This window comes from Triturus cristatus, chromosome 7, assembly GCF_964204655.1.
Source record: "Triturus cristatus chromosome 7, aTriCri1.1, whole genome shotgun sequence".
NCBI classification, from domain to species: Eukaryota; Metazoa; Chordata; class Amphibia; order Caudata; family Salamandridae; genus Triturus; species Triturus cristatus.
In genome coordinates this window covers 1060747892-1060757198 of record NC_140590.1, presented here as the reverse complement: position 1 = coordinate 1060757198, position 9307 = coordinate 1060747892, and positions in this window count along the sequence as shown.

Sequence of the window (9307 nt, the reverse complement as noted above, 5' to 3'; positions counted from 1 at the left end):
CTTCATTGTGCCTTGCCCTCTCCTTTTTCTGTTTATACAGTGAGTAGCTCAGTGTTTCTCCTCGTATACCTGCCTTAAAAGTATCCCATTCTGTTCCTGGATCCACTGTCCCCCTGTTAATCTCCCAAAAGTCCCTAATCCAGAATTTCATATGCATGATATATGCTTCCTCCTTTAACAGGGCCCTCTCAAACGTCCAAACAGAATTCCTCTCGCGTAAATGGGCCATTTTTACAGTTAAGATCAGTGGGTTGTGGTCAGATACAATCCAAGGGTATTTTTCTATTTGTGATCTGTTAACCAAAGAGTTAGAAACCCAAAAATAATCTAGCCTAACCAAAACCCTATGGTGTGCTGAAAAAAAAGTGCTACCATCTTTATGGGGATGAGCAAAGGCCCAAAGATCTATAAGTGAATTATGCATCACCAAATCCTGTAATGCCCTAAAAGATCTCTTTTTCCTCCCAGTATAGCCCATGGCTCCAACCTGGCAATGAATATTAAAATCACCACAGCAAATAATCGGCTCGGGCCACAGCGATAACTCAGTATCTAAGAATTGTAGCATCTCGGGGTCGTCCTCCGTAGATCCATAGACTGATACCAACGTGAATCTTTCCCCACCAACCAATATTTCTAAGATCACCCATCTGCCCCACTGATCTTCTCTTTTTCTCTTCACTATCATATCTCTATTTTTACCCAACACTGCAACCCCCCTGGTTTTAGTCCCCTGCTTAGTGTTAGCCAATAGTGAGAACCCCAACTGCTCCAACAAAAACTCCCTACCACCCTCTACATGTGTCTCTTGGAGGGGACAGGGATATTATTGAAGAGGTATAAAAATCTAGGGAGAACTATCATTTTTATGATTGCAATTCTGGCCGACATGGACAGCGGGAGCCACAACCATCCTTCCACCTGTGTCTCCAGCCTATCCAAAGCGCGGCCATAGTTGAGGCGGATGAGTTCGCCCGTGTTTAGATGGATCTGTATGCCCAGGTACCGAACCGAGTCAGAGCACCACTCCAACGGGAACTCGCACTGCCATGGGGAGGTGCTGCTGGTTAATGGGAAGATTACGGACTTATGCCAGTTGATGCCCAGCCCGGAGTGTGCGCCGAAACGAAGGATCTCCCGTATCCGGGGGGCTAGGTTGACCTGCGGTTCTCTTACATACAGTATAGTGTCATCTGCGTAGAGGGAAGCAAGCAAGGGACCCGTCCGGAACTGGAGACCCCTGTGGAGACGGCGCTCCTGGAAATGTCGGATCAAGGGGTCCATGGCCAAAATGAACAGCAGCGGTGAGAGTGGACATCCCTGCCGCGTACCACGCGTTAAAGAGAAGGGACAAGACAGCGTGCCATTGATACGCAATCGGGCCATGGGGCGGCTATACAAAAGCCGCGTGGTAGCAAGGAAGTTCTCCGGCATGCCCATACGTTGCATGACGGAGAGAAAGAAAGGCCATTCTAGGGTGTCGAAGACCTTCTCGGTATCCAGGAGGACCGCCGCCGCAGGCGTGGCCGGATTAATTCTATGTAGGACCGTGAAAAGCGTCCGCAGATTTAAAGACGTAGAGCGGCGCGGGACGAAGCCCGATTGGACGGGCGAAATAATAAATTCCATCAATTGAGAGAGCCTGTTGGCCACTATCTTTGCCAGGATCTTGTAGTCAAAGTTTAAAAGGGAGAGGGGCCGATAGGAGCTACACAACGTCGGGTCCTTGTTTGGTTTTGGAAGTAGAACTATTACCGCTTCGCTGAGGGTAGCCGGAAGGGAGCCGCGCTCCAGCGCCTCCGCATACACCTCTATCAGCTGTGGCGCCAGCAGATCAGAAAAGGCCTTATAAAAATTCCCGGAGAAGCCATCGAGGCCGGGGGCTGTGGACCCGCGAAGCACCTTAATCGCCCCGCGCACCTCCGCCACAGTTATAGGCTCCGCCATGAACGCCTGCATGCCCTTATCCAGGAACACAAGCGCGATCTCCGACAAGTAGGCCGCACGAGAGGCTGGGGATTCCCCCAGCTTGGTCTTGTATAGTTCGGAGAAGTAGGTCAGGAATTCGTCTCTGATCTAACAAAATCTTGTATATGGCATCCTGTCAAGTGCCTCAAGAAGTACAGAGAGCTTTTTTGTCCCATCTACCAATTGTCACTCAAGAGCGCAGGTACAGGCAGCTTTGGGTTGCCCCACTGGGACTCAAGAAATCCAGGTGGCAATCAGGAGTATGCCGTCAGGTAAGACCTCAGGCCCAGATGGTCTGCCTGCAAAATTTTACTCTGTGTATGTTCTGAAACTGGCTCCTCGCCTGAAAATCATTTATGCAGAATCATTGCACCTAGGTCGACTCACTACACCTGTCAGGGATGCAGTGGTAGTTCCTCTCCCCAAGACGACCCTGGAGGGGGCTCGAGTCGCTGATTTCTGACCTCTCTCCATGCTAAACATGGACTTCAAGATCCTAAGCAAGATCCTGGCACTCCGGTTATTGCCACATATGTCCATGCTCATCCACACAGATCAAAACTGCTTTATCCCCGCACGGAATACCTCAAACAACTTGCGTAGACTGAACTCAGTGCTGTACCAACTTGATGTGAGGCTGCTTCCCGGGGCAGCCCTTCTCTCGATAGATCTTAAGTAGGCCTTCGATACTGTCAAATGGGACTTCTTATTTGAAACAATGATACATATGGGCCTGGGTAAGGTAGGTGAGAATACTTTACGAGCAGCCCACAAACAGGGTCAAGACAGGAAAAGTGGTCTCTGCGCAATATCAAATTTTCCGCGGCACCCGACAGGGCTGCCCGCTGTCACCTCTTCTATTTGCTCTAGCTATGGAGCCACTGGCGGTGCTGTTCTGGCATGGCGGCGAGGGAGTGGGGTTGAAAGTGGGAGGTCATGAACATGTCATCTCGCTTTATGCAGACAACCTCCTGATATACTTTAATGATGCATTGCTGGGCTCTGAAGTAGCATTGGACTTATTAACCAGATTCAAACGTGTGTCCGGTTTATGGGTCAACAGTAACAAAACCTATTCACAGTGTTGCCGACCACCCCTCTCCCTGTTTATCTCTCCGTTGACCTTAACTGGGGCTCCCCCACCTATAAATCCTTGGGGATAAATATTTTTCACTCACTGGAGGATCTACAGAAGGGGAACCTCAGAAGGGCGCTTTGATCTATTAGAGCCTGTGTACCATTCTGGAGCTCCCTATGTCTCCCGATTATGGCCTGAATTTCATTGTCCAAGATGGTCATGTTACCACGGTTGCTATACTACTTTGTCAATCTCCCGACTGGGGTGCCCGTAGCATGCTTCCGGAAGCTTGACTCCTTACCACAAGACCTCATATGGGACGGGGGGTCCATGGATACACTACAGCATCCTATGGAAGAGGGCGGACTGTAAGTACCGAACTTTGAACGCTATTTTCTGGCTGTACAACTACAGTAGCTGGCACAATGGCTAGTGGTATAGACCTTGAAGGAACGAACTTGAGGCATGCTGTGGACCTTACCCCCCTGCTGTTGACCCAAATGCTTGCTACAACAGTGGAGATTCCCCAACAATCCCTGTTACAGACCACCGCCCTGCAGTGTTGGAGGTGATGCATGGCAAAGCGGCCGGAGACTCCCCTACATGCCCATGATTTGTCCCTGATCGGCTTGCTACACAGAACACCAACAAGATATTCACCCCTGAACAGTTGTCACCATGGACTGAGTTGGGGCTAAAAACGGTAGGGGATTGCTACCAACGTTCGATCCTGACCCATGTCGTACCAAAGTCCATACTCACCCTGTGTCAAAAGGATTGGTTCTCACAATTCACCTCTTTACTTCACAGGAGCAGAATGTAGTCTTTTTCTCAATTCCCAAATCGGGCCTTCACTCTAACCCCTAGACTGCAAGAGATCAAGTGAACCCAATGGGGAAAGGGGATGGGGACAGAGAAGAGACTGCCTTGTAGCTTTTCTTTGGTTTACTGCTACTCATTCTTTCTGTCATCTCTCTGGCTAACCGTCTTTATTTCTAGTTATTCGCTGGTGAACTGTAATTCAATACCACAGCACTATATGTGAATTTTTCCTTCATATCTTTTTTTTTTTTTTTAATTTTCAATAATTATTAATAATTAATCTTACTCTTACTCTCAAAGCTAGGGCCTTTTCTTCTCTTCTTTCTAATTCTTTTAATGAGAGTAATAATCAGGTAAGATTACTCTTCTTTTCCTTACTTATTGTGTCAAATAAATAGTTTAATAATGCTCAGATAGAATGTTGTAATTAACTTTGCATTTTTCTTTTACAGTTTTTATACTTGCGGTACGTCGTCTTCCAAAAAGAGATTTGCGGGAAAACAGATAATCTTTAGTTCTTCCTTTCTATATTTTTGAGTCTTCTACCCTTATTGAGTGGCTTTCCTGGGATATTCTTGTATAGAACTCCCTGTCTAACTAACGGTTGCACCAGAAACAAAAACTACCCTAAACTAAATTCTAGCACATGCTCTTGAAGGAAATACTACTCTAACAAACTGACTAACTAATACGCAGGCGCTGAGGAATCCACTTGCTGAGATGAACTTGGTGAAGTGAGCGGCTTAGAACGGTACCGGCGTACTTCACTGCCTTGCCTGTCCTGGTGCCTTCAGCAATCTGCGAGAGACTAGACCGGCAACCTCAGTGGTGTTTACCAACCGGTTCCAGGCTCTTCCGTGGTCCCTGAAGCAGGTGTCAGATCTCAGGAGTTTTCTAGTGATCAGTGCACACCCAAGGCCCTGCCAGCAGGAAACAGTGGCTGCACCACGAGACGTTGTGGCTCTTGTCAGCAGAGCCCTGACAGACCCCCTCACAAGGTTAGGCCTCCCAGCTGAGGTTTGGGAGGGTATTATTGATGAAAGGCCTTTATCAATTTAGGGGCATGGACATGAGTTTGATCCTCCCAAGAGCTTGCTTCAGGTCCGTAAACTTTCCAGTCTATCAGATAATGCATTTTCCCTCTTACTGATTTGGAGTCTAAGATTCTTTTAACTTCAAATTCTTCTCTCCCTTCTACCAGCAGTGGTTTTGGAGGCTTTGATTCTTTCATATAGGGTGACACATTTTTTTTGTAGGGATACATGAAAAACCGGATGAATTTTGACCTGTGGCTGGAGTTTGTTTTTATGTCACTGGATTAATTGCCTGCTCTACTAGATATGGACCTACAAAGTGTGGTTTAAATTACCTGTTCTCGGGGAGGAGCCTAGCGCTTGACCAAGATGGCCGCGTGAGCTTAGAGCTCCCGAGACCCTCGCGCCCTCCGTCGACTATCCTGACTCAAATCCTGATGGTATGCATGGCACCGTGTTGCTGAGTTGTCAGGGAGGCGATTGATGCTACCCGCGACCGGATCGCCCACCGGGAACCGGACTTATGACTGGCGAAAGATTGCGGCCTAACTCCCGGAGATGCCAGGGGCTAGAGTTGGCAGGATGCCCGACTCCTAGTTGATCAACAACGGCCTGGTGAGGTGTGAACTACCGGACGGAGGCCCTCGCTCTTTCACTTTCGGTTTCGTTCCCTTTGTCTGCCCGGACACTGTAGTGCTCTGGGTGGTTCTATAACCCCAGGGACGCTCGGTGGGCTAATTTGGAAGAACAAGGCGGACCTGCTCACTCCTTAGACCTCTCTCTGAGAGGGGACGGTCCTCACTGCATTGTACTGCTTGGAGTCCATTATGTCGGGCAAGGCAGAAGGAGATAGGCTGAAGACTAAGTCCACCAGGCGGGGAACGTACTCCCAAGTTAATAGTATGGACCGCTACGCCCTCCCGAAGACATCGCCGAGTGGATCGAGCCAGGCGCCGGATGCCCAGAAGGAGGACTCGCCTGGGACCCCGGAGCTCTCCCTGCAGGATGTCATGGGCGCGCTTGATGGGATGCAGACCTCGATGGGAAGGCAATTCGAGGCCCTGGCGCATAAGGTGGATGCCATCCTGGTGGATGTCAACTTGATCCGCTCGGACCTGGGCAAGACAAACGAGCGCGTTAAGGACCTGGACCACAAGACCACGGGCCTCACTGGTGAGGTCGCGGACCTGCAGAATGAGGTCAGGAAGCTGAGGGCCGAGAGTGACCTCGCCGCCCGCCGGCTGGAGGACTTCGAGAGCCGGTCCAGGCGCAACAACGTGCGCGTAATCGGGGTACCGGAGTCCTCGGATGAGGCTTCGGCGGACCTGCTTGTGGAAGATTTGGTCCTCAACCATCTGAAGCCTAAGGGCCTTGGGAAGTTTTTTGCGGTGGAAAGGGCCCATAGGGTGCCGGGCGGACGGCCCAAGGCGGGTGCCCCGCCGCGGCCGATTGTCGCCCGGCTCTTTCATTTCCGAGATCGGGACGCTATCCTGCAAGCTTCGAGAGTGACGGGCCCAGTCCCCTTCCAGAATGCGTCGGTGAATTTTTACCCGGACTTTACCCAGCAGGTGCAGAGACAGAGACAGAGTTTCCTGGGGGTGAAGCGAAGGCTTCGGGAGCGGGACCTAAAGTATGCCATGCTTTTCCCCGCCAGACTACGGGTGGTGCATGAAGAGCGGACATTCTTTTTTGACTCTCCTGTTATGGCTGATGAATGGCTGGACGCTTTGCCCCGGCGACGGACCGGGGACGACACAGCTGAGCATGGAGACAGTGGCCGGGATGGACAGGGCTGATAACTCAAAGCCGGCCTGACTTGATTTGACCATATTTGTAGATTTGGATAGAGTGCAGTAACTGTGGAGGGTTGCGGGAGGGCGAGGGGTGCTCTTTTCCTCCCTTGGGGTACTTTTTGTAGATTTTTGTTTTTGTAGGGCGACAGGCACACTGCAAGTTGGGGGGGCTTTTTAAGCTGCAGCAGGGGTGCAGGGTGGGGGGAGTTATGGGGAGTTTGAGTTTGTTGTTGGGGGGTTTATTTCTGCAAGGCATGATGATTATCCTCAGGGTTGTTCCATGGTGGCGCCTCGGGTGTGGGGTGGGCCTCTTTCCGTTTGAGGATGGGGGGTAGAGGCCTAAGTGTTATAAGCTGGAATGTTAATGGTCTGGGGGATCGCATTAAGAGGGGGATTGTTTTGCACTTTCTGAAACGCTCAATGCCAGACGTTGTACTGCTGCAGGAGACGCACCTCATAGGCAATACGTGCTATGCCCTGAATAGGAAGGGGTATAAATTCATTGCACACTCGGGATTCTCTTCTGGGTCCAGGGGGGTGGGCATCCTCGTTAGAGCATCGCTGCCTTTTGAGGTGGACTCCACCATTGTTGACGATAGGGGGAGGTTTGTGGCGGTGGCGGGGCGGTGGGAAGGAAGGACTTTGGTTTTGGTTTCGGTTTATGTCCCGCCGGCCCTGCAGGCCGCCACATTTGCTGAATTGGGCAGGGCTTTGCTGACTCTCCCGGGGGGCATGCTGGTAGTGGGAGGGGATTTCAACGCTGTGGGTTCCGGACTGCTGGATAGATACCCGCCCAGGGACACAGGGGGGGCTCAGAAATGGCTTCCAGACCTCCTAGACACGTTTGGCCTGATAGACTGCTGGAGGCTCCGGCACCCCACACAGAGTCAATACACGTTTCACTCCGGGGCGCATGGTAGCCTCTCCAGGATTGACTACCTGCTCACTTTGGCCGCACATGCCTCGTTGATATCCGAGGCGAGGCACATGGCACGTGGTATCTCTGATCACTCGCCAGTGTGGATCCGGCTGGATCTCGGTCGAGAGGGAGGAGGGAGGGTGGCCCCCATTAACCCTTGGTATTTCCGAGACCCCAAGATGCGCAGCGCCCTGGTAAAGAAGGTAGATAATTACTTTAAGGACAATCTGGGATCCGTGGACTCGGCGATCTCGCTGTGGGAAGCTTTTAAGACCGTGCTTCGGGGGGAGGCCCTCTCCCTGGTGGTGACTGCCAAGAATCGGAGGGATTGCGAAGTGCGTCGAGTAGAGGAGGAGATTGCGGCCCTTGAAGGGGATATGGAGGAGGAGGTCACAGAGTCCTCGTTGCATGAGCTTTGCTTGAAGCAGGCGGAGTATAGGGACCTGGTGACGGACGCCGCCAAGACCCTCAGCAGGGAACAACAGGGCCGTCTGTATGATGTTGGAGATAAGGCGGGGAAGCTCCTGGCGTGGCTGGACAGGAAGGAACGGGTCAATAGAGTGGTGCCAGAGTTGATTGGAGAGGGGGGAGAGGTGATTGTGGAACCTGAAGGGATTGTGGAGTGTTTCGCGGAGTATTTTCATAGGGTTTATTCCTCTGTGTCGGACAGGCCGCCCGAGGACTCGTCTGATCTCCTTCGCGATATCGAGTTGCCCTGCCTCTCTGACATAGATAGGGACGATTTGGATGGCGACATCACGGTTGACGAGGTGGCGGGGGCGATTCGCGCGTTGAATTCGGGTAAGGCCTCTGGACCGAACGGACTGCCGATCGATCTGTACAAACTGTTCCCGGATAGGGTCGCCCCTCACCTGCGCGCCATGTTCTTGGAGGCGCGGGGAGATGGGATCCTTCCGTTGGATCAGCGGCTGGCGTCGATCGTGGTCATACATAAAGAGGGTAAGCCCCGAGATAGATGCGCCTCCTATCGGCCCATTTCACTCCTCAACGCTGAGCCGAAAATTCTGGCCAAACTCCTGGCAACCCGTCTGATTAGAGTACTTGGCGATCTGGTCCACCCGGATCAATCTGGCTTTATCCCGCACCGAAACACAGCATTGAACCTTAGGCGTCTTCATGGCGTCATCGCCAGGGCGGGCACGCTGCGCGAACCGGCTGTTGTGGCATCTCTCGATGCCACGATGGCCTTTGACACGGTGGAGTGGGCATATTTATGGGCCGTGCTGGCCAAGTTTTGTTTTGGTCGCGGGTTTGTGAGTTGGGTCCGGCTGCTGTACGAGGGGCCACTAGCGAATGTTGTGGTGAATGGTCGGGCATCTGCTCCGTTTCAGCTTGGAAGGGGTACTCGGCAGGGCTGCCCCCTGTCGCCTCTGTTGTTCGCCCTCGCCCTTGAACCGTTGGCTGCGTGGATACGTTGGCACCCGGATATACGGGGCCTTCGGTGGTCGCCTGATCACGAGGACCGTATTTCACTTTATGCCGATGATATCCTGCTGTATCTCGCCTCACCTAAGAAGTCCCTTATAGTGGTCTGTGACGTACTCGCATCGTTCGGTAGGAATTCAGGGCTTGTGATTAATTGGGGCAAATCGTACTTGTACGTTCTTAGTGGCGAGGTCCCACCGATCCCTAGAACATGTTCGATACAGGTTGCCCAGCAAGGTTTTGTGTA